The following is a 23,467-nucleotide window of genomic DNA, read 5'->3' as shown; positions in this document are numbered from 1 at the left end:
AGATAGATCGAGAGATCGAGAGGGATCGAGATAGATCGAGATAGATCGAGATAGATCGGGAGAGATCGAGATAGATCGAGAGAGATCGAGATAGATCGAGAGATCGAGATAGATCGAGAGATCGAGATAGATCGAGAGGGATCGAGATAGATCGAGATAGATCGAGAGAGATCGTGATCGAGAGAGATCGTGATCGAGAGAGATCGTGAGATCGTAAGGTGAGATCGTGAGATCGTTATAGGGAAGGCGGAGATGAGTGTGGAAATCTAAGGGATGAGATTCAAGAACGGGCATACGAAGGAGGAAGGAATGAGGAAGATGAGAACCAGAGCTAACAGTAGAGAAGTGGGAACCCAGTTTGGTCGCAACCTTCACTGGGTCCGCCACGAGTATCATGGAGGTGGAGAACCGGCGAGACATCTGGAACGCACTTTCGCGTGTCCCGGGAGGTAGAGCGAGGAATAGAGCGGAGGGTAGCGTCGAAGACAGTGTCATGAAAAGGAGGGCGCGAGGAAGAGGCAGAGAGAGTAGCATGGAGGGTGAATATGTTCCAGTCAGCCTTGGCAAACTGCCACCTAGGGAAGGAGAATGGAGGGTGAAAGGAGAAAAAGGAAACGAGGATGGGGAAATGGTCACTGTTATGGATGATGTTTACATCATAGGTCATAAAAACTTACATAAAGACAAAGAAATTTAGGTCATAAAGAACCTGCCACGTGAAATCTAAGTAAAAGGGACGATGAGCAGAGAGAAAGAACATGACAGGAAAGGGTGCAAGTTCGAAAGTCCACACGAGTGGGCTCACCAGAATTCAGAAGAGACAGGGAAGAAAAGACGCAGAAGTTCGAGAAGGTGGTTTCGGGTGTTTGTCAGACCATAACCCCAGAGAGTATGTCAACAGTTGATATCACCCAACAGGAGCACCGGGCCTGGCAAGGAGTCCAGGAGGTGCTTAAGACCAGGACGGGAAAGAGAGACATTTGGGGGAGATAAATGGAACACTGTATACCATTTACTCACAAAAACACGGGCAGCAGAACAATGGATAGGCGATGGAAAAAGTAGGGGGACGATGGGCATATCAGAACGAATCAAAGGAGCAGTAGAGTTATGGGCCCTACCAAGAGCTGGGGAGGGGGAGAAAGAAAGGAATAACCACGAAAGTAACAAGGACAGCACTAAGCATTGACTCCTAGAGACAAACACAGTGGTGAAAACTGTGTAATCACAAGTTGGAGTTCATGGAAGTTGACATAAAATCCACAAATATTCCACTGAATAATAGACTTTCTCAAAAAGAGAGGACAGCAACAATGAAGAAAGAAAGATAAAGAAGAACACAGTATTTTAAATAAACTCAGGATCAAGACCAGGGTCAGGATCATGGTTAGAGGGCATGGGTAGACTTAGTAAGGATGGAGGAAAGGGAGCGGGAGGACAGACCAGAAGCGGACTGATGGGGTCCGGAGGAGGAGACAACAGAGGGGCAGTCAAGGACATCAAGCGGACGGGACGGCGGTAGAAACCAGGGAGCGCACCTCAGTAAGGGGAGAAACCGAGAGGGAATCGGGGGCTAAAAAAAACTCCATAGACGGGATAGAGGGCCCGACCACCGACATAGGAGGGGACACAGCGATAATCAGAGGTGGGAGGCGAGAAAGAAAGCACACCATTTGGCAGCATTGTGAGCTCGACTGGCGTGCATCACTCGTGGCTGCTTGATACAAACTGAGGCCTTCCTGCCGAGGTGAGGTGCTCAATTTTTTCCCCCCAAGATGGGAACTGTTTATTATCACCCTGGGGCAGCATATGGGTGCCTCATATACCCAGCTGGACTTTTAAATCTTACGTGGTTCCCGAGTTTACCAGAGGGCCACTAATACTCTACTGGTCTCGACGAGGACAGGAAGCCGACAGTTTGCCAAAGTTCCCTCGCCCCCCCCCCCATTTGTCCTGATTTTTTTCAAGCTGTTCAGCATTTTGGGGATTTGACTTTGGCGGGTAGGCAGTTCCATGGGTTTATAACCCTGCGTGAAAAAGCATCTACTGTTTTCAATCCTTCACTATTACTTTAGTACGTCCCTGGATGTAATGCACAGTTGAAGGGTTAATAACCTAAAATTCTTTTGATTGGTTTATTAATGGCTAATTCACCTGTAACCGTGATTGCACAGTCAGTTCAAAACAAAGAAAAAGCTTTGGGTTATATTATTGTAGCAGGACATGGATGTTTGGATGTTTTTCCTTCCACCTGATGCCTCCGTTTACCTAGCAGTATGTGCCCATAAGTGAGGCAACTGTTGTGGTTTACCTTCAGAAGGTCAGTTGGCCTAAGGGGACGTCGATCTTAACAGGCTTCTTATCCCCAATGGTGAGAAACCAGACCAATTAATGGGTTGGTCTCAGATCCTTAAATGTTCATGTAGCAATAATTTGTGACCTGGTTGTAAGCAGATTAGTTGATTATGTTCCAGGGAAAATTTGGTAGGGTAAGGTTTTAGATGATCCTTTGAAGAAAGAGCTCTAAGCCTGGAACAGTTGTCAAAAGTTGTCTACATCTATGTATAAAATAAATGACAACAGATTGGTGTATTGGATAGTCCTTGGGTTCCAGTGCCATAAACTAAAACTAAAAGGTACTGAGGTGCCACCCCCCCCCCCCCAAAAAAAAAGGCCTTTCAATTTTTTATTTTTTTCTATATTAATTTTAATAACATATGGAAAGAACATACCAAGTCTTACTTGGTATGTTCGTGGTACTTGGTAGTACTTACAGTACTACATGTTTTGGAGGCAGAAAATCTCTGCATATGAATTTAAAAAAATGGCCTGATGAGCTGCTCCACTTCCTTGCCACCACACCTGGCATCCATCATTGTGGAATTGTTCTGTAAGCAGAACGTGCAAATTTAGACAGTGTTAATGCTATATTTGTTATATATATATATATATATATATATATATATATATATATATATATATATATATATATATATATATATATGTATATATATATATATATATATATATATATATATATATATATATATATATATATATATATATATGTCGTACCTAATAGCCAGAACGCACTTCTCAGCCTACTATTCAAGGCCCGATTTGCCTAATAAGCCAAGTTTTCATGAATTAATGTTTTTTCGTCTACCTAACCTACCTAACCTAACCTAACCTAGCTTTTTTTGGCTACCTAACCTAACCTTACCTATAAATATAGGTTAGGTTAGGTTAGGTAGGGTTGGTTAGGTTCGGTCATATATCTACTTTAATTTTAACTCCAATAAAAAAAATTGACCTCATACATAGAGAAAAGGGTAGCTTTATCATTTCATAAGAAAAAAATTATAGTAAATATATTAATTCAGGAAAACTTGGCTTATTAGGCAAATCGGGCCTTGAATAGTAGGCTGAGAAGTGAGTTCTGGCTACTAGGTACGACATATATATATCTATATCTATATATATATATATATATATATATATATATATATATATATATATATATATATATATATATATATATATATTATATATATTTTGGTAGCAGTCTTTCCTGTAGACATATATTATTAAATATGACCGAAAAAGTAAGATTAATAATTCTAACACGAATTTTCTCAATCTTTCGTACATTTCTTTTCACTGTTGGAGGTAAATCAAAAATCAATTCTCCAAAATTCATTTTTATTTCTAGTCTGACGCGACACGAGCGCGTTTCGTAAAACTTATTACATTTTCAAAGACTTTAGTTTACAAATACACAACTGAATAGAACTTACACATCTCCGATTTTATATCTACATTTGAGTGAGGTGGATGGGGTGAGGTGGCATTAATAGGGTATTAATTTCTTCAACACAAGACAGAACAAGAGGTGGCATTAATAGGGTATTAATTTCATCAACACAAGACAGAACACGAAACAATGGGTATTGAATAGAAGTGTTTGTAGAAAGCCTATTGGTCCATATTTCTTGATGCTTCTATATTGGAGCGGAGTCTTGAGGTGGGTAGAATATAGTTGTGCATTAATTGGCTGTTGATTGCTGGTGTTGACTTCTTGATGTGTAGTGCCTCGCAAACGTCAAGCCGCCTGCTATCGCTGTATCTATCGATGATTTCTGTGTTGTTTACTAGGATTTCTCTGGCGATGGTTTGGTTGTGGGAAGAGATTATATGTTCCTTAATGGAGCCCTGTTGCTTATGCATCGTTAAACGCCTAGAAAGAGATGTTGTTGTCTTGCCTATATACTGGGTTTTTTAGAGCTTACAGTCCCCAAGAGGACATTTGAAGGCATAGACGACGTTAGTCTCTTTTAAAGCGTTCTGTTTTGTGTCTGGAGAGTTTCTCATGAGTAGGCTGGCCGTTTTTCTGGTTTTATAGTAAATCGTCAGTTGTATCCTCTGATTTTTGTCTGTAGGGATTTTGTCTCTTTCTAGGCGTTTAACGATGCATAAGCAACAGGGCTCCATTAAGGAACATATAATCTCTTCCCACAACCAAACCATCGCCAGAGAAATCCTAGTAAACAACACAGAAATCATCGATAGATACAGCGATAGCAGGCGGCTTGACGTTTGCAAGGCACTACACATCAAGAAGTCAACACCAGCAATCAACAGCCAATTAATGCACAACTATATTCTACCCACCTCAAGACTCCGCTCCAATATAGAAGCATCAAGAAATATGGACCAATAGGCTTTCTACAAACACTTCTATTCAATACCCATTGTTACGTGGTCTGTCTTGTGTTGATGAAATTAATACCCTATTAATGCCACCTCTTGTTCTGTCTTGTGTTGATGAAATTAATACCCTATTAATGCCACCTCTTGTTCTGTCTTGTGTTGATGAAATTAATACCCTATTAATGCCACCTCACCCCATCCACCTCACTCAAATGTAGATATAAAATCGGAGATGCGTAAGTTCTATTCAATCCCGGAAAAACTTGACCTTGGAATCTGGGGGGTGTTCCAACACAGGCCTTACACCCCAGAACCCCTAAGATGCTTTAGATGTCAGAGATTTGGGCATCACAAAGATGGCTGCCAACGCCCAGTGAGGTGCGGAGTCTGCAGCCAGCCCCATGATACAAAAACATGTATTGATAAATTCAAGGCAAACCACCCTGTTCAGGCAAAATGCCCAAATTGTTCCAAGGCACATCATGCCTGGAACTTGAAATGCCCTGAAAGGCTCAAAAGGCTTCAAACGAACCCCACCACGCCCACAGCGGAGCCGAAACCCCCACCAAAACGAATACCAGCTCCCATGCCCACTAAAACCGCGTGGGGTCTACCCATTCAGGAAGAGGGGGCACACGGCCCTTCACCATCGGCCATGGTGAAGGGTGAGAAGACAGTACAGGACAAAAAGAAAGATGGAGGACACAAGAATCATGTTCAAAGCAGTCGGCCTCCCATTTCATCCAGCAAGCACACTGGGGCCAATAGGAGTAGCAATTCCAGTGCCAAAGTTACCACCGAGAAGGGTCTAAAAGCCACTAGGCCCCAAACCTGCACAACATTAAATAGTGCTCCCACTGAACTGAACGCTCTCTGGCCAATGCTCAAAACTTTGGTCACTGAGTTGATCGAAAGTCTACTGTATTCACATGGAATGAAGCAAACCAAAGAGACTCGGAAGACAATTGAGCACAAGCTCAAAAAATTCGAAGATGTAATATCCACACCGTCAAGACAGCAGGGCAGGAGGCACCCCCATAAAAAGCAGATAGAGTCCAGCTCGTTGGAAAGCGACATTGATGAGGCAATTTCAGGTCCACTAAGAACCTATACACCAATTGCAACTTCCATGGCGTGTTCATCAGACTCCATGGATACCACGGAATTATCAGCACATTCCAAGATTCTAGAATTCTAAAGATCCTGCAATGGAATGCGCAAGGACTGCGCACTAAATTGCAACACTTGCAATGCATAGCAGCAACCAAAGGCATAGACATTCTGATACTACAGGAGAGCATGCTTCAAGCCGGATTAGAACCTAAAATCTCAGGCTATCGAGGCTTCTTCCTTCCATGGATCAATGGGCAATCCAGGGGATGTGCAATCTATGTAAAATGTGACCTGATCTCCAAATCCATAACCAGCCCACCCAATTGTGGAGCAGGGACAGAGGTAATGGGAGTCACCATTGAGCTAAGACACGACAAACTTGAAGTGTTTAATGTGTACAGGTCTCCACAAGCCGAAATGGATCTCTCTGTGTTATTTGGACACGCGACAACAACAAACACAATCATTTGTGGAGATTTTAATGCCCATCATCGATTGGCACTGGGCTCGAACAAAACAAATGAAGCCGGCATACACATTACACATCTTCTGGACCAGCTTCCAGAAATACAAATCCTAAACAAGAATGAACCTACCCACATCCAAGGAGGCAGATTAGACCTAACCTTCGTTTCAGCCTCCCTAAGAGATGCAGCAACATGGTCAGTTGAGCCCACACTGACAAGCGACAACTATGGGGTCCAAATTGATCTTCAGTTAGACCTACCCACCCCACCTCCGCCTCCATCTGAAGCCTGGAACTTTGCTTTAGCAAACTGGGACCGATTTCAAAACCTCATTTCAGAGTGGCAAAGAAACTATGATCTTCCCGAAGACATTAATCAGGCAGAAGAAGAATTTGTCAAAGCGATTCAAAGTGCAGCCAACCACTCAATCCCACTGAAAAAACAGTCCACCAGACACCATAAAGATCATTGGTACTATTGCGAACGTGTCAAAGAACTCAACCATAGACTCAATAGAACAAGAAAGCTATACAAAAAGCAGCCAAGTGACCGCAACAGGATCTTACTTTGTGAGGTCAAGGAACATGTACATCGAGAGACCAGACAAATGAAAGAACAAAAGTGGCTGGAATGGTGTTCACACCTGAATGAACACACCTCTCTCGGAGAGATGTGGCAGCAAATTCACCAAGCCAAAGGGAATAAAACACCTAAAGCTCCACACCCCAAGGATCCTCAACAGGAAGCCGAAGTACTGGCAACCAGGTTTGCAGAGAGAGCAGCCAGCAATCAGCTTCCACCAGATGTATTAGCAGTACAGACCGGACTAGAGGAAGAAAGGTGGCACAGAATCCTTACAGCATGTGAAGAAGTCTCTGACACTAATGCCCCCTTCACACTGGATGAGCTCAATCGGGCTAAGAAAAACTCCAAGGATACATCCCCTGGAGCCGACAAAATAACCTATAAAATGATTAGAAACCTCGGCCCAGAGGGAGACGCTGCATACCTAAAGTTAATTAATTTAGCCTGGACTTCTCAAACTAGACCTTCTGCTTGGAATAGAGCAGACATAGTGCCGATCCCAAAACCCAAAGATCCAGCTAATCCCAGGCCCATCTCTCTCCAAAGCTGTGTAGCCAAGACGGCTGACAGAATGGCACTCAACAGACTGGAGTGGAAAATGCCTAAACTGCACCATGATATGTATGCCTATAGAAGAGGGGTTGGCACAGTGGAATGTATTACAACTCTGTTAGCCCACTTGAATGACAGACCAGGAATGCTGATATTCCTGGACCTCGAAAAAGCCTTTGAACTGGCTAGCGCCCCAGCTATTCACTGCTGCCTCATTGACAAAGAGGTCAGAGGCAACCTGCTCTCCTGGACCAAAAACTGTCTCATAAACAGAGAAGCAAGAGTAAAACTTCATGGCACAGTCTCTGAGTACAAAAGACATGAAAATGGTACACCGCAAGGAGGTATTCTCAGCCCTCGTCTCTTCAACTGTTTAATGGAAAGAATAATGAGGTTGAAACTTCCACATCACTGCAGGCTGCTAAACTACGCGGACGACTTTGTCATCATCATAAAAGGAAGGGATGCGGCGCGCCTTGCACCCAAATGCTTAGACTGCATCAGTAAAGAGGCAAAACAGATTGGGATCAAACTCAACCCCTCAAAGTCAAAGGCCATGCCCATAAAAATAGCGAAGCCCAACATCCAACTTACAGTACAGGGTCAACCAATAGAATGGGTCGACACCTATCAGTATCTAGGAATCATCCTGGACACACATGAATTTTAATGCTGAGGTCACATACTTGAGAGAGCGAACTGCGGCCCGGACGGCAATCCTCAGGTCGCTAACCTCCCTTTCTGGAGGAGCCAATCTGCAAGTCCTTCGCACATACTATGTACAGGCAGTCAGATCAGTGATCGATTATGCCGCACCTGCACTCACAAATCTATCACACCAACAGTGGAAAAAGCTTGAAGTTGACCAAAGCAATGCTATGAGAGCTGCACTGGGAGCCCCCATGTGGACCAGGCTTGAAACTCTTAGACTGGAGACGGGTTTGCCCTCTCTACAAGGAAGAATATCACAAAGGACAGCTACAATTATCAGTAAGATAATTATTTCTTCTGATCCAATCCCAGTACGGCAGGCTTTGGTGGTTGGACTAGGCCAAAACAATGGAAGCTCTTGGGTTGCAAGAGCAGGAAAAGTCCTAAACAGACTACATTTAAAAAACATGATTCTTGATAGAGAGGGTGATCATCCACACCCAAATTACACTCCTTCCGCGCCGTGGGAAGAGCCTACTTTCAAAATAGTAATAGAAAGTCTCCCAATGAAAAAGGCTGCCTATGATCCGACAATCCTAAGGCGCATAATAGAAGAGCAAATGTATAGCATAGCAGTAGCAGGAGCCACCCACATCTTCACAGACGGATCGGTGGACACAGAAAATGAGAGTGCTGGCGCTGCTCTTTGCACGACCAGCGTTCAGGCATATTGGAGACTGGGAGGACTGGTATCATCAACCCAAACTAAGCTGTTTGCCATACAACAGGCATTCGCATATGTGAATGCTCAAAACACTCAAAATGTAATCATACACACAGACTCAAAAGCTGCACTTCAAATACTAGGACAAAAACAGTGGAAAGAAAATGTGGAAATAATTACCACCATTTTGTATCTTGGAGCAGTCGCTAAAGGCACAGGGCTCAACATAACTTTAAACTGGATCCCATCCCATATTGGAATCCCATTAAATGAAAAAGCTGATGAAATTGCTAAATTGGCAACTCGTCATCCAGTGATACATAAAACAATTCAACCCAGCCTAGAGAACATAAAAAACATCATCACCAAAAAACTCTCACATCTCAACAAAGCCTACCTGCACCAGAGAATAGCTGAAGGTTCGCCATCTGCAACATGGTATCTTCAGGCAACCAAATTAGAAAGGTTAAATATCCCAAAAGGAATCCACAGGGAAATAGCAGTTAGGCTATATAGATTACGTCTAGGTTACAGATGCAACTGGGAGATTGGTGAACCCCGACAGAGAGAGTGCATCTTCTGCCAAACTGTCACAGAAAAGCCATTACTTCACTATCTTCTGGAATGTGAAGCAACCAACGACCTTAGAAGAGCTGTAAGAGTTCCTGAATCATGCAGTGGCCACCCTGAAGCCATCAACACAGCCACTCTCCTGGTCAACAAAGGTGTCCAGCAGCTGGACACCCTCATAAAGACTGTGAAGCAGTATCCTCCCCCGCGATAACAGCTTGATGGTTAAATGCAACCTCAGAATACTGAAAAAAAAAATTGTACCACTTACGGGCTATTCATGCCCGTGCCACCTCTTGGGTGGCTTAATCTTTATCAATCAATCAATCAGTTCTATTCAGTTGTGTATTTGTAAACTAAAGTCTTTAAAAATGTAATAAGTTTTACGAAACGCGCTCGTGTCGCGTCAGACTAGAAATAAAAATGAAATTTGGAGAATTGATTTTTGATTTACCTCCAACAGTGAAAAGAAATGTACGAAAGATTGAGAAAATTCGTGTTAGAATTATTAATCTTACTTTTTCGGTCATATTTAATAATACATGTCTACAGGAAAGACTGCTACCAAAATATACTAATATTAAAGCGCACGACCCAGCAGCAAGGAATCAAGCCTTCACGATAAAATATCGCCAGGATCTGATTCGTGATCAGATATACAAGGCAGAGAATGAAATCAAAGACAACAAAACGCAACTACTTCATGCTACAAACGAGTGGAGAAATAGCAACATCGACGAAAGTATCCGTACCCGCATTGAACAACACCTCGACATCCTCACAGACCAATATCACCTCAGCACTGAAACAAGGATTATCAAGAAACTAACAACATTATATGGAGGACCTATGGCAATTCCACGACCAAGAGATGGCTTCCTGAACCTTGCAGGCATTAACCTCACTGAGGACCAAGTCACTCTCCTAAATCTGGGCATAAACTGTCATGTTATGTCCAGACCGAGTGAGATGGCCCGGAAAGTAGAGTTGGAAATTCTGTTAGACGACATATTCGACCTCGAGACACAAAAGAAGGTCACTACCAAAGATACCTTACAAGCAGAACTTATTGCAGAAGGAGGAAAGAATCGAGGCAATTACAGAAGCACCATACTGGCCTCCGAGCTCAAAGCGGCAGCTAAAAGCCTTCGTGAGAACAAGGAGACAGTTGTCAGGAGAGGTGACAAGTCGCCAATATATGTCATCCTTAAAAAAGACGAATATCTGGCGAAAATGAACCTCATACTCTCTGACCAAACTAAGTTCCAAAGGGTAACGAAGGACACTACAGCCGAATTAAAAGCAAAGATCAACAAACTGATCGAAACTGTGAACGCCAAGAAATCCGGACTCCACCTTCCAAAGATCATTTTGGGAATATAAACCTGGATATGCGTATGGAAATGTCAAGACACACAAGCCTGGAAACCCACTTCGGCCAATCATTAGCCAGATACCCACACCCACGTACAGACTGGCGAAGCGACTCAACAGCCTGCTGACTCCTTATGTTCCTTGCGCCTTCAGCCTGAAGTCTCCAAAGGAATTTGTTGACTTACTGCGGGGCACACGGGCCACAGGGATAAGAGCCTCGTTGGACGTAGAATCGCTGTTTACCAACGTACCTGTGGACGAGACAATCGGGATGATAGCCGACAGAGTGTATCGTGATCCAGCCTGTACTCCTCTTGACATACCAGAAAATATTCTGAGGAAACTACTCCAAGCTTGTACTAAAGAGGCACCCTTCTTGAGCCCGGATGGGCACATGTATAAGCAAGTAGATGGGGTCGCCATGGGTTCTCCCCTAGGTGTCCTGTTTGCAAACTTCTACATGGGTACCATCGAGCAAAAAGTCTTAGTCGACATGAACTTGAAACCGGCCATATACTGCAGGTATGTTGACGACATTTTTACACAGGTACCTGATGTCAGACATCTGCAGGAGCTGAAGGAGGCATTTGAGCAGAGTTCCGTGCTGCGTTTCACTTACGAGATGGAAAAGGATGGGAAGCTGCCCTTTCTAGATGTAACAGTCATGGAAAAGAGCGGAGGTTTCCACACTGCAGTCTACACTAAGGAAACGAACATAGGAATGTGAGTAAATGCCAACAGCGACTGCCCAGACAGGTACAAGAGGAGTGTTGTTAACGCATATGTCGACCGTGCTCTCAGTCACAGCTCAGGATGGAAGCAAGTTGACGAAGAACTCTGTAGGGTAAGGCAGGTCCTAGTCAACAACGGCTTCTCCAATGGTTTCGTCGAAGACATCATAAGAAGGAAAGTCAAACGCCATGCAACCTCTGAAGAGACAACTAACACAACACCTATACCCCCTATTAGACTATTTTACAGGAACTTCTTTTCCACAGCTCATAAAACGGAGGAAAGGGTCCTGAAAGATATTGTTAATAGAAACGTTATCCCTACAGACAAAAATCAGAGGATACAACTGACGATTTACTATAAAACCAGAAAAACGGCCAGCCTACTCATGAGAAACTCTCCAGACACAAAACAGAACGCTTTAAAAGAGACTTACGTCGTCTATGCCTTCAAATGCCCTCTTGGGGACTGTAAGCTCCAAAAAACCCAGTATATAGGCAAGACAACAACATCTCTTTCTAGGCGTTTAACGATGCATAAGCAACAGGGCTCCATTAAGGAACATATAATCTCTTCCCACAACCAAACCATCGCCAGAGAAATCCTAGTAAACAACACAGAAATCATCGATAGATACAGCGATAGCAGGCGGCTTGACGTTTGCGAGGCACTACACATCAAGAAGTCAACACCAGCAATCAACAGCCAATTAATGCACAACTATATTCTACCCACCTCAAGACTCCGCTCCAATATAGAAGCATCAAGAAATATGGACGAATAGGCTTTCTACGAACACTTCTATTCAATACCCATTGTTTCGTGTTCTGTCTTGTGTTGATGAAATTAATACCCTATTAATGCCACCTGTTGTTCTGTCTTGTGTTGATGAAATTAATACCCTATTAATGCCACCTCACCCCATCCACCTCACTCAAATGTAGATATAAAATCGGAGATGCGTAAGTTCTATTCAGTTGTGTATTTGTAAACTAAAGTCTTTGAAAATGTAATAAGTTTTACGAAACGCGCTCGTGTCGCGTCAGACTAGAAATAAAAATGAATTTTGGAGAATTGATTTTTGATTTACCTCCAACAGTGAAAAGAAATGTACGAAAGATTGAGAAAATTCGTGTTAGAATTATTAATCTTACTCTTTCGGTCATATTTAATAATATATGTCTACAGGAAAGACTGCTACCAAAATATACTAATATATATATATGTATATATATATATATATATATATATATATATATATATATATATATATATATATATATATATATATATATATATATATATATATATATATATATATATATATATATATATAAAACTCTGAACTGTAACGCCAATCCTGGCCTTAAACGCTTCCTAATGTTGTAAAAGAACCCATGGGCACCACACTAGAATCAAATATCTATTTGATACTCCAAGGGTGCGACTTAACTAGAAATGTTCTCCAAATCAAGGGACACAGAATGTGTAATGATCTTCCCAAGCATATCAAAGGCTGTACCCCTTTCAACCAGTTTAAGAGAAAACTAAGTACTGGAGGGGAAGAAGAGGGGGCAGAGGAGGAGAGGGGAGGAAGGAAGAGGAGGAGAGGGGGGAAAGAGGTGAGGGGGGAAGAGGAGAGGGGGGGAAGAGGAGTAGTAATAGTAGAGGGGGAAGAGGAGTAGTAGTAGTAGGGGGAGAAGAGGTGGAGGAGAGGGGGAAAAAAGAGGAGAGGGGGGGGGGGAAGAGGAGGAGGAAAAGGAGAGGAGGGGAAAGAGGAGGAGGGAGGGGGGGAGTGGGATTGCGAGGGAGCAACCCGTTCTTGCACTTTCTTATAGTCAATATTGACTTATTAAATACGTGCATATGTGACATACTAATTTATTGTGAATATTTTAGTTTACCTTGAAAAGCTTCATAGAAAACACCGACCTTACCTAACTTTCTTAGTATGTTAAGATAAGCATCTTATTGCTTCGTAATTAAAATTATTATTTAACCTATATCTATAATAGGTTTACTCGTCCCCTTCGTGGTCGTCGCCGTCAGCCCCTTTGGGTTGTGAAGATTACCTTTGGTGGTAGGACCCTTCCGCCCTCTGTCATTCTTGCTGGTGCCAGGTGCTCCGTCCAGGAGTACATCCCCTCTCCTCGGCTCTGTAATAAGTGCTGGAGGTTTGGGCATGGTGCCCTCCGGTGCTCCAGTACTGTGTCTGTCCCTTGTGGGGGGACGAAGGTCACTCAAAAGTCGGAGTACACTTCTCCCCGGGCTCGCTGCCTCGATTGCGGTGAGGCCCACCCTACTTTCTCCTGCGCACGTGTATATTACAAACTTGAGGCAGCCGTCCTCAACTTGACGCACCGGGTTCGCCGGCTCCCACCGTACGCTAACGTCTCTAATGCTCGCGTGTTGCGCTCTTCCTCTCCTCGTCCTTCCCACCTCCCTCAGTCTCTCAACCATTTCCAGGCCTTAGACCCAGACACGCCCACCACCGCCTCCTCTTTTCCTTTATGTTCTGTCCCGAAAGGTCCCTTCCTGGTTCTCTGTCTGGGGTTCCCCTTCTTTCTACCCAGTCTGTCTTGTGTCCTGTGTCTTCCTCGTCTCCCTCCGATCCTCCTTCCCATCCTTCTCCGTCTCTTAGCTCTCCACGCAGCCTGTCAGTGTGGGCTGATATCCATCACTCTCCCAGCGGCCATCGTGTTGTTTGCTCTTGCCTGCTTCTCCCGTTGAGATGCTTGAATCTGTTGCCCAGTACATTGTTGCTGGGACACTTGTCTGAGTCAGAAGCGAAAGCCTGGCTCCTCTCCTTCCTCATCCCTGGCGGGTAAGAAGGCTTCGCTTTCTTCCTCGCCCCTTACCTCTGACTCTCTCGCTCTATCTCCTCCCGTTTTGGAGGTTGCGGCCCCTGTTCCTGTTATGGAGGTTTCTTTGGCCCCCGCTTCCCTCTCAGTTGCTTCCCGTGCTGAGGTGCACTCTCTGGTTTCTGCCTCTCTTGCTGCTGTCCTTGACCCTCGGTTGTCTCCTCTCCTCCTCCTCCTTCTCCGGACCCTGCTCATCCGCCTCTGGTCGGTCCTCCTGCTCCTTTCCCTCCATCCTTATTCAGTTTACCCATGCCCCCTAACCCTGACTTCGATAATCATGATCCTGATCCTGCGCTTCTTTAATGTGCTGTGTTCCTTTATTCCCCTTTGTTTCTTCATTGTACTCTGTTGCTGTCCTTTCACTTCTTGTCGATGTCTATTCTTCGATGGAATATTCGCGGATGTTACGCCAGTTTCCATTACCTTCAACTTCTGCTTTCGCAGTTTTTGCCCCAATGTGTCTGTCACCAGGAGCCGATGCTTGGTGCTCGTCCTGGTCGCTTCCGTGGCTATTCCTTTCTCTCCCCCCTCCCGGCTTTTGCTGGGGCCTGTTCCTCTTCTGCTCTCTTGATTCTTTCTGATGTTCCCTTCGTCCCCCTACATTTTTCCGTCGCTTCTCCAATGTTATGCTGCACGTGTCTTTGTGCATTCACGATTTGTTCCATTTACCTTCCCCCAAATGTCCATCTTTTTCTTCCCGATCTTAAACAGCTACTGGACTCCTTACCGGAGCCTGTGCTCCTGCTGGGTGATTTTATCTGTTGACATACCCTCTGGGGTGATGTTCTGACAAACACCCGGCGTCGCCTTCTCGGACTGTTCATCCTCTTCCTCCCTGTCTCTTCTGAATTCTGGTGAGCCCACTCATTTGGACTCTCGGACTCGCACCCTTTTACTTGTCTTGATCTTTCTCTCTACTCGTTGTCTCTTTACTTGGATTTCACGTGGTGAGTTCTTGATGACTTCCATGGCAGTGACCATGTCCCCATCCTTGTTACCTTTTCCTCTTTTCACCCTCGACTCTCCTTCCCTAGGTGGCAGCTTTGGTAAGGCAGACTGGTCCCTATTTACCCTCCGTGCTGCTCTCTCTGACCTCTCCTCTCTGCCACTCCCTCACGCCCTTCTCCTTTTTTCATGACACCATCCTAGACGTTGTCCTCCGCTCTATTCCTCGCTCTTCCTCTCGGGGACCCACGGAAGTGTGTTCCCTGGTTGAATGTGGACTGTGCTTGGGCTATCCGCTGTAAGCGTGCAGCTTAGAAGCCACCCAGCTGCCATCAGACAGCTGATTCTTTTCTTTTGTTTCGGAAGGCGAGTGTGGTGGCCCGTAATGCCATTGGGCCACTGATGGCATTACGGCTAAGCGTGAGTGTTGGAAGTCTTATGAGTGTGCTAAGCGTGAGTGTTGGAAGTCTTATCGCATTACGGCTAAGCGTGAGTGTTGGAAGTCTTATGTTTTCACCGTTACGTCCGAAACTCCTCTGCCACAGATCTGGAAGCGTGTGCACAAGATAGTGGGCAAATTCGTTCCCGATGTCTGGCTGGTCCTTCACCTCCATAGTACTCCTGTGGTGGACCCATTGCAGGTCGCGACCGGGTTCCCACTTTTTTATCTGTTAGCTCTGGTTCTCATCTTCCTCAGTCTTTCCTTCTTCGCAAACCTGTCTTTGAATCTCGTCCTTTAGATTTCAGCACTTATCTCAGACTTCCCTATAACGATCTCTTCTCTCTCTCTGAACTTCAATCTGCCCTGGGCCTCTGCGGTTCTACATCTGCTGGCTTCGATGGCATTCGTTATGAGATGCTTCGCCATCTCCCTCCGTGCCCGTCTCGGTATTTACTGAGTCTGTATAATCAGGTCCGGGAGTCGTCATCAGTCCCTGAGGACTGGCTCGATGCCGTTGTCCACCCTGTTCAGAAACCAGGGTCTCTGGGGACATCCTCTCTCATCGTTTCTTTCGGGTGAGGCTTGGTACCATTCTCTCTGCCACTTTTCAATAATACAAGGTTGTGCCCCAAGGTAGTGTTCTGAGTACTACTTTTTCTGGTTGCCCTCAATGATCTTCTTCCCTCCCTTCCCTCTGGCATCTTCTCCGTACTCTATGTCGACGATCTTACCCTTTGCTGTTGGGGTGATGATTCGCCTCTCCTTCAAATGAGGCTTCAACTTGCGATTGATGCTCTGTAATATTGGGCCACTGATCATGGCTTCAGGTTCTTTACGTCTAAGACTTGTGCTTTGACTTTTACTCTGAAGTGTATCGTTCTTCGTCCTTCTCTGTCACTTAATGGTCACCCCTTTGTGTGCAAGGATTCCGCTAAGCTTTTGGGGTTAATCTTTAACACTCGTTTGTCTTGGTCGCCTCATCTCTCTTACCTGCAAGTTGAATGCTCAAAGGCCCTTACCCTCCTTCAGGTATTATCCCATTCTTCTTGGGAAGTGGATAGGCGCACTCTCCTTGCTTTACATTCCTCTCTCATCCTGTCTAAACTCGATTATGGTTGCCCTTCTTACCAGTCTTCTTCTCCATCTACTCTTCGTCGTCTTGATGCTTTGCACCATACTGGGTTGTGCTTCAGCTTTGGTGCCTTTCGTTCGACTCCCGTCCTTAGCTTATATGTTGACACTGACTTCGTATCTCTCCAGAACCGCCGTGATCGCTACTGGCTTGGCTATCTTGCGCTGACCTCGCATACCCTTCATCTCCCCTCTGTCGTGCTTTAACTTTTTCCCCTCCTGCGGTTCCTGTGCCTTTTCACCACTTCCCTCTTTCTGTCCGGTTATCTCGTTTTCAGGATTCTCTCAGTTCGTATTTCTAATATTTCTCCTCGTGTTGTTCCATCCTTCCTTGACCCCCATGGAGAGTCCCACTTCCGAAGTTTTGTACATCCTTAACCCGCATCACTAAAGCTTTTACCCTCCTACGGTTCTGAAACGCCTTTTCCTTGAGCAATTTTCTTTGCACTCGAGCTCCGTTTCCATCTTCACTGATGGGTATATATCTGTGGACGGTGTAGGCTACTATTTTTTCTGACAACATTTATATGTGTTGCCTACCTTCGGAAACTAGCATCTTCGCAGCGGAACTTTATGCTATTCTATATGCTCTTCGTCTCCTGCTTTCTCACTGTCAATTATCCTTTGTAGCTGTCGTTGACTCTCGTAGTGCCCTCATGGCTCTCGGGTCCTTTAATCCGGTCCATCCAGTGGTTGTCAAGATTCAACATTGGCTGTTTATTTCCAGTAAATTTAAATCAGTTGAGTTTTGCTGGGTTCCCAGCCGTACTGGTTTCTCTTTAAATGAGCGTGCAGATGCTGCCGCTAGGGAAGTTGTGGGCTCCTATCCCATCTCCCGCAAAGGTATTTCTTATTTCGACTTTTACCCAGTTATTCATTCCTCCATCTTTACCCGTTGGCAGCATTGTTGGTCTTATGTTACTGGTAACAAACTGCGTAGTCTTGAGAGTAGTGTCTTCATGGCTGGCCTCCTACCACCGTAACTGGCGATGGGAAACGGCTCTGACGAGGTTGCGTATTGGCCATACACGCTTAACTCACGGTCACTTAATGGAGCGCTGCCCTGCTCCATATTGTCCAAATTGCATTGTCCCTCTTACGGTCGTGTATAGCCTAGTTGAACGTCCCGACTAACAGGACGAGTTTGTGTCTTGTTTTCCAACCGTCTCTCGCGGTCGCTTATCCCTCGATAGAATTCTTGGTGAATCGGATACTTTTGATATCATTCGCCTTATGCGTTTCTGTTATTGTATTAGCGTCCTTGGAGATATTTAGCGTACTCTGATTATTCTGCACATTTGATGGGGCTACATAGCCTTCCCGGTTTTGTGCCTTCTTTTGATAATTACTTACTTTGGCTTTCAAAAGTCGCATTCTTGGAATATCAGATTTTTCTTATGTGGTGCCCATGGGTTCTGTTACAAACGTCTTGGAAGTGTTCAGCGTTTGAAGTTAGGATTAGTACTGTGGGTCAGTTTTGATCGATTTAGTGCATTTGAGAGTATAGGCACTTGATATTTAATGCTCAAGGATGTAAGGGTGCTGAATGCTGTCTGGGATTAGAGTTTAATTTTCTATTTCTTATGAGTAATTGAGTCATAAGGAATTTTGAGTAGTAGATCCCCAGACGCAGATACCATTGGCGACGTATTTTGTTTGGTAGGTACTTTCATTTGTTTACAAATATACTTTAAAAGGGTATCTTCTTGTTTTCCGGTGTGGGTCTCCAGGCCATGCCCACCGTCAACCTCCCGCTATTGCAAGTGATAATGCAGCTGCAGGTGATGCAACACGAGGGTCTCCAGGTAGTGTCCACCATACCTGCATTCCTGGTGCTGGTAACTAATCACATGAAAAACTCCAATTATAGTAATTTACAATAAATGCACTATTGTTTAGTATCACATGAAAGGGGGGTGGAACATTCGCAACCGCCCTTTTTAATAGTGCATTGATATTAGCTGGTAAAATTGTCATCAATTGTAAAGTTTGTTTAAATAACCTGCTCATTAATTACTCCAATTTAACCATACAATAATACTTGACTAAGTATGACTAAATGTGCATTACTACTTTTAAAATGTTTCACGCCTTTAAAAAAAATCTATTTATTGTTACACGCTAAATATTAGAGGAAAAATGCTATGCACATAATTTTTTTTATATAATACCCCTCTCCCTGTTCAGCTCGTTGATGCCGTGAAAGGGGCTTAGTGGGCGGCTGCCGGAGTGTGATGCTCCTTGGGACAATCCTCTGTCCTTTTGTAGCCTTGTGCACCTGCTGCTGTCCTCTCTAATAGTGCTGAACGACTTTTCCGTTTCCTTCTGTTTCGTTTTTCTCCCCCCTCTTCTCCTATATGCTTGTCGTTTCCTGCCGACCTTTTGCTTGTTTTGGTTATTCCTTTGGACTAATTCTATTTTGACACCCGGGTGCTTGAGGAGGCATACTCTTGCACCCGTAGAACTGTAATACCCAACGTCTCGAGCGAGGGGAACCTTTTATTGTCAATCCCCCTTTCGTCACTGAACCCGATCTCGACGGACTGTCGGTGGCGTTTGTGGGGCGTATACTCACGACGCACCCCTAGGGGGCCCCGACATGATCGGCGATAGCTTCTTGTTGGGTGTCCTGCCTCTAATTGTGGCTCCATGGTGGGTGTGGGGGCACATTCATTCATGAATGTTTTTTTTACTCGTGTTGAATTCTGTTCCTCCTTTACGTTCTCAGGCTCGAGGGGTGGGCGACCAAGCCCCCGAATCGGTCTGTGTTGGGAGACCGGGCTCTGCAGCCTCCATTGCATTGGGCCCCAACCTTGCTCCTCCTTTGGCCTTTTTGACTACTCCCCTCGGCTCCTCTCCCTCCTCTGTGGTTGGGTCGAACCCTAAGCCCCCAGTGGTGACTACCTCGTCCCCTGGCACGGTTCAGTCTCTCAATGTGACTACTACGCCTTTTAACCCCTGTCGCTTTGGGGGTTCTCAACGCCGTCCTCGACACGGCCGCACTCGCTCGATTCCTTCCCGTTCTGATGCCTATGAAGCCTTGTTTGGTCCCACTTCGTGGGCCAAAGGCTTTGATCTCCTCCCTCTTGATTCTGCGCCTCTTGACGATTTTTCCCTTCAAAAACACCTTGTTGACCCCGTTTCGGTACACGTGTCGTTGCTGCTGCTAATCAGGATGCGGCCTCCTGCTTGGCTGCTTTATCCTGCCTTGGCGAGACCCCTGTTTGGGTATCCAAGAACGCTCGGTTGAATGCCAATGTTGGCACTATTCTCCTTCTGCCCCATGTTGCAACCGGTGTTCAGAATCTGCAGGACTGCCACGATGATATTCAGCATATCCTTCAGGCCCAGGGACATTCTGTCCTCCAGGACTGCCACGATGATATTCAGCATATCCTTCAGGCCCAGGGCCATTCTGTCCTCCAGGTAGACACGTTTACTCGTCCCCCTCGTGGTCGTCGCCGTCAGCCCCTTCGGGTTGTGAAGATTACCTTTGATGGTAGGACCCTTCCACCCTCTGTCATTCTTGCTGGTGCCTGGTGCTCTGTCCAGGAGTACATTCCCTCTCCTCGGCTCTGTAATAAGTGCTGGAGATTTGGGAATGGTGCCCCCCGCTGCTATGGAACTTTCTCTCTGTCCTTTGTGTGGGGGCGAAGGTCACTCTAAGTCGGAGTGCACTTCTTCCCAGGCTCACTGCCTCAATTGCGGTGAGGCCCACCCTACCTTCTCCTGTGCGTGTGTCCATTACAAGCTTGAGGCAGCCGTCCTCAACTTGAAGCACCGGGAGAGTTTATCTTTTCCTGAGGCGAGGAGCCAGGTTTGCTGGCTCCCGCCTTATGCTAACTCTTATTCTCGCGTGTTGCGCTCTTCCTCTCCTCGTCTTTCCCCACCTTCCTCAGACTCACAACCGTTTCCGGGACTTGGACCCTGATACGCCCACTGCCCCCTCCTCTGTTCCTTTGAGTTCTTTCCCGAAGGGTACTCCTCCTGGTCCTCTGTCCGGGGTTCCCCTTCTTTCTACCCGGTCTGTCATGTCTCCTGTGTCTTCTTCCTCGTCTCCCTCCGATCCTCCTTCCCATTCTTCTCCTCCGTCTATTGGCTCTCCCAACGGCCGTCGTGTGTGCTCTCGTTCAGCTTCTACTGTTGAGACGCTGGAATCCGTTGCCCGGTACGTAGTTGCTGGGACACCGGTCTCTTTAAGTCAGAAGCATAAGCCTGGTTCCTCTCCTTCCTCCTCCCCGGTTGGTAAAAAGCTTCGCTTTCTTCCTCGGCCCCTACCTTTGACTCTCTCGCTCCTTCCCCTCCCATTTCGGTGGTTACGCTACCTGTTCCTGCTATGGAGGTTTCTTTGGCCCCCGCTTCACTCTCGTTTGCTGCTCTTGCTGAGATGCGCTCCCCTCTATCTACTCCTTCTCTTCCTGCTGCTGTCCTTGACTGCTCCTCTCCGTTTTCTCCTCCTCTTCCTCCGAACTCCGCCCATCCACCTTTGGTCTGTTCTCCCGCTTCCTTCCCTCCGTCTTTGTTCAGTTTACCCATGCCCCCTAATCCTGACCTTGCTGACCCTGATCCTTCTTTAACGTGCTATGTTCCTCTTTCGCCTCTGTTTCTTCATTGTTCTCTGTTGTTGTCCTTTCTCTTCTCGTCGATGTCTATTCTTCAATGGAACGTTCGAGGTTATTACGCCAATTTCCTTGAACTCCAACTTCTGATTTCGCGGTTTTCGCCCCTTTGTGTCTGTCTTCAGGAGCCGATGCTTGGTGCTCGTCCTGGTCGCTTTCGTGGCTATTCCTTTCTCTCTCCCCCCCCCCAACCCCCACTCAGCTGTTGCTGGGGTTCCTAACTCTTCTGCTCTCTTGAATCGCTCTGATGTTCCCTTTGTCCCCTTACTTTTTCCTTCGCATCTCCATTGTTCTGCTGCTCGTATCTTTGTGGGGAAATGGTACACCGTTTGTTCCATTTATCTTCCTCCGAGTGTTCCACTTTCTCTTCCCGATCTGAAACACCTACAGGACTCCTTGCCGGAGCCTGTGCTCCTGCTGGGTGATTTCAATTGTCATCATTCCCTTTCGGGTGTTGTTCTGACGAACACCCGGGGTCGCCTTCTTGAGCCGGCTATCCTCTCTTCTTCCCTGTCTCTTCTGAATTCTGGTGAGCCCACGCATTTGGACTCTCGGACTCGCACCCATTCCTGTCTTGATCTTTCTCTTTGCTCGCCTTCTTTTTACTTAGATTTCACGTAGCAGGTTCTTGATGACCTCCCTGGCAGTGAACATTTTTCCATCCTTATTACCATTTTCTCTTTTCACCCTCCCACTCCTTCCCTAGGTGGCAGTTTGCTAAGGCGGACTGGAACCTATTTACCCTCAGTGCCAGGGTAAATAGGTCTCTCTGACTTCTCCCTTCTGCCTCTCCCTCGCTCTCTCCTTCTTTTTCATGACACTGTCATCGACGCTGCCCTCCGCTCTATTCCTAGCTCTTCTTCTCGGGGTCAATGGAAGTGCGTTCCCTGGAGGAATGCAGACTGCTCGGGCTGTCCGCTGTAAACGTGTAGCCTGGAAGAGGCACCGCCGTCGGCAGACGACCGATTCTTTTCTTTTCGTTCGGAAGGCGAGTGCAGTGGCCCATAGGGCCACAGCTATTAGGTGGTCATGAAGGGGAGGGCCTCCGGGTGACATTGAGGGTGGTCATGCGGGGGGGGGGGGGGGGGGGAAGGGCCTCCGGGTGACATTGAGGGTGGTCATGCGGGGGGGGGAGTGTCTTCGGTGGACATGTATTGAGTCCAGTGGCGATGGGTGCGCTCGAAAGTTTGTGTATTAAAGAATATTTTTAAGTTTTATGAAAAAAATAGAGATATGACTGATACACAACCTACTTTAAAGTTTGTCATCATTTGCTTCTATAATGTGTGTGGTACGGGCGGCTTTTGTTAAAGTTGCTTCACGTGGTAGTGCCTTAAGTGTTATGCAATATTGCTTCAGTAATACCACTGTGACCACTTGGTAACCAAAACATTCTATACCAACCATAACAAATGTTGCGATCAATAGCTTTTGGTTTGTTAATTAATCATGACCTGGAGCCAAACCCACCCCGTGGGTGGTAATCATGCACTGGGACCAAACCCACCCCGTGAGTGGTAATCCTGCACTGGGACCAAACCCACCCCGTGGGTGGTAATCATGCACTGGGACCAAACCCACCCCGTGGGTGGTAATCATGCACTGGGACCAAACCCACCCCGTGGGTGGTAATCAAGCACTGGGACCAAACCCACCCCGTGGGTGGTAATCAAGCACTGGGACCAAGCCCACCCCGTGGGTGGTAGTCCTGCACTGGGACCAAACCCACCCCGTGGGTGGTAATCATGCACTGGGACCAAACCCACCCCGTGGGTGGTAATCAAGCACTGGGACCAAACCCACCCCGTGGGTGGTAGTCCTGCACTGGGACCAAACCCACCCCGTGGGTGGTAATCATGCACTGGGACCAAACCCACCCCGTGGGTGGTAATCATGCACTGGGACCAAACCCACCCCGTGGGTGGTAATCCTGCACTGGGACCAAACCCACCCCGTGGGTGGTAATCCTGCACTGGGACCAAACCCACCCC

Source organism: Procambarus clarkii, chromosome 61 (genome assembly GCF_040958095.1).
Source record: "Procambarus clarkii isolate CNS0578487 chromosome 61, FALCON_Pclarkii_2.0, whole genome shotgun sequence".
Classification (NCBI taxonomy): domain Eukaryota; kingdom Metazoa; phylum Arthropoda; class Malacostraca; order Decapoda; family Cambaridae; genus Procambarus; species Procambarus clarkii.
Note: the sequence above shows the minus strand (reverse complement) of the source record.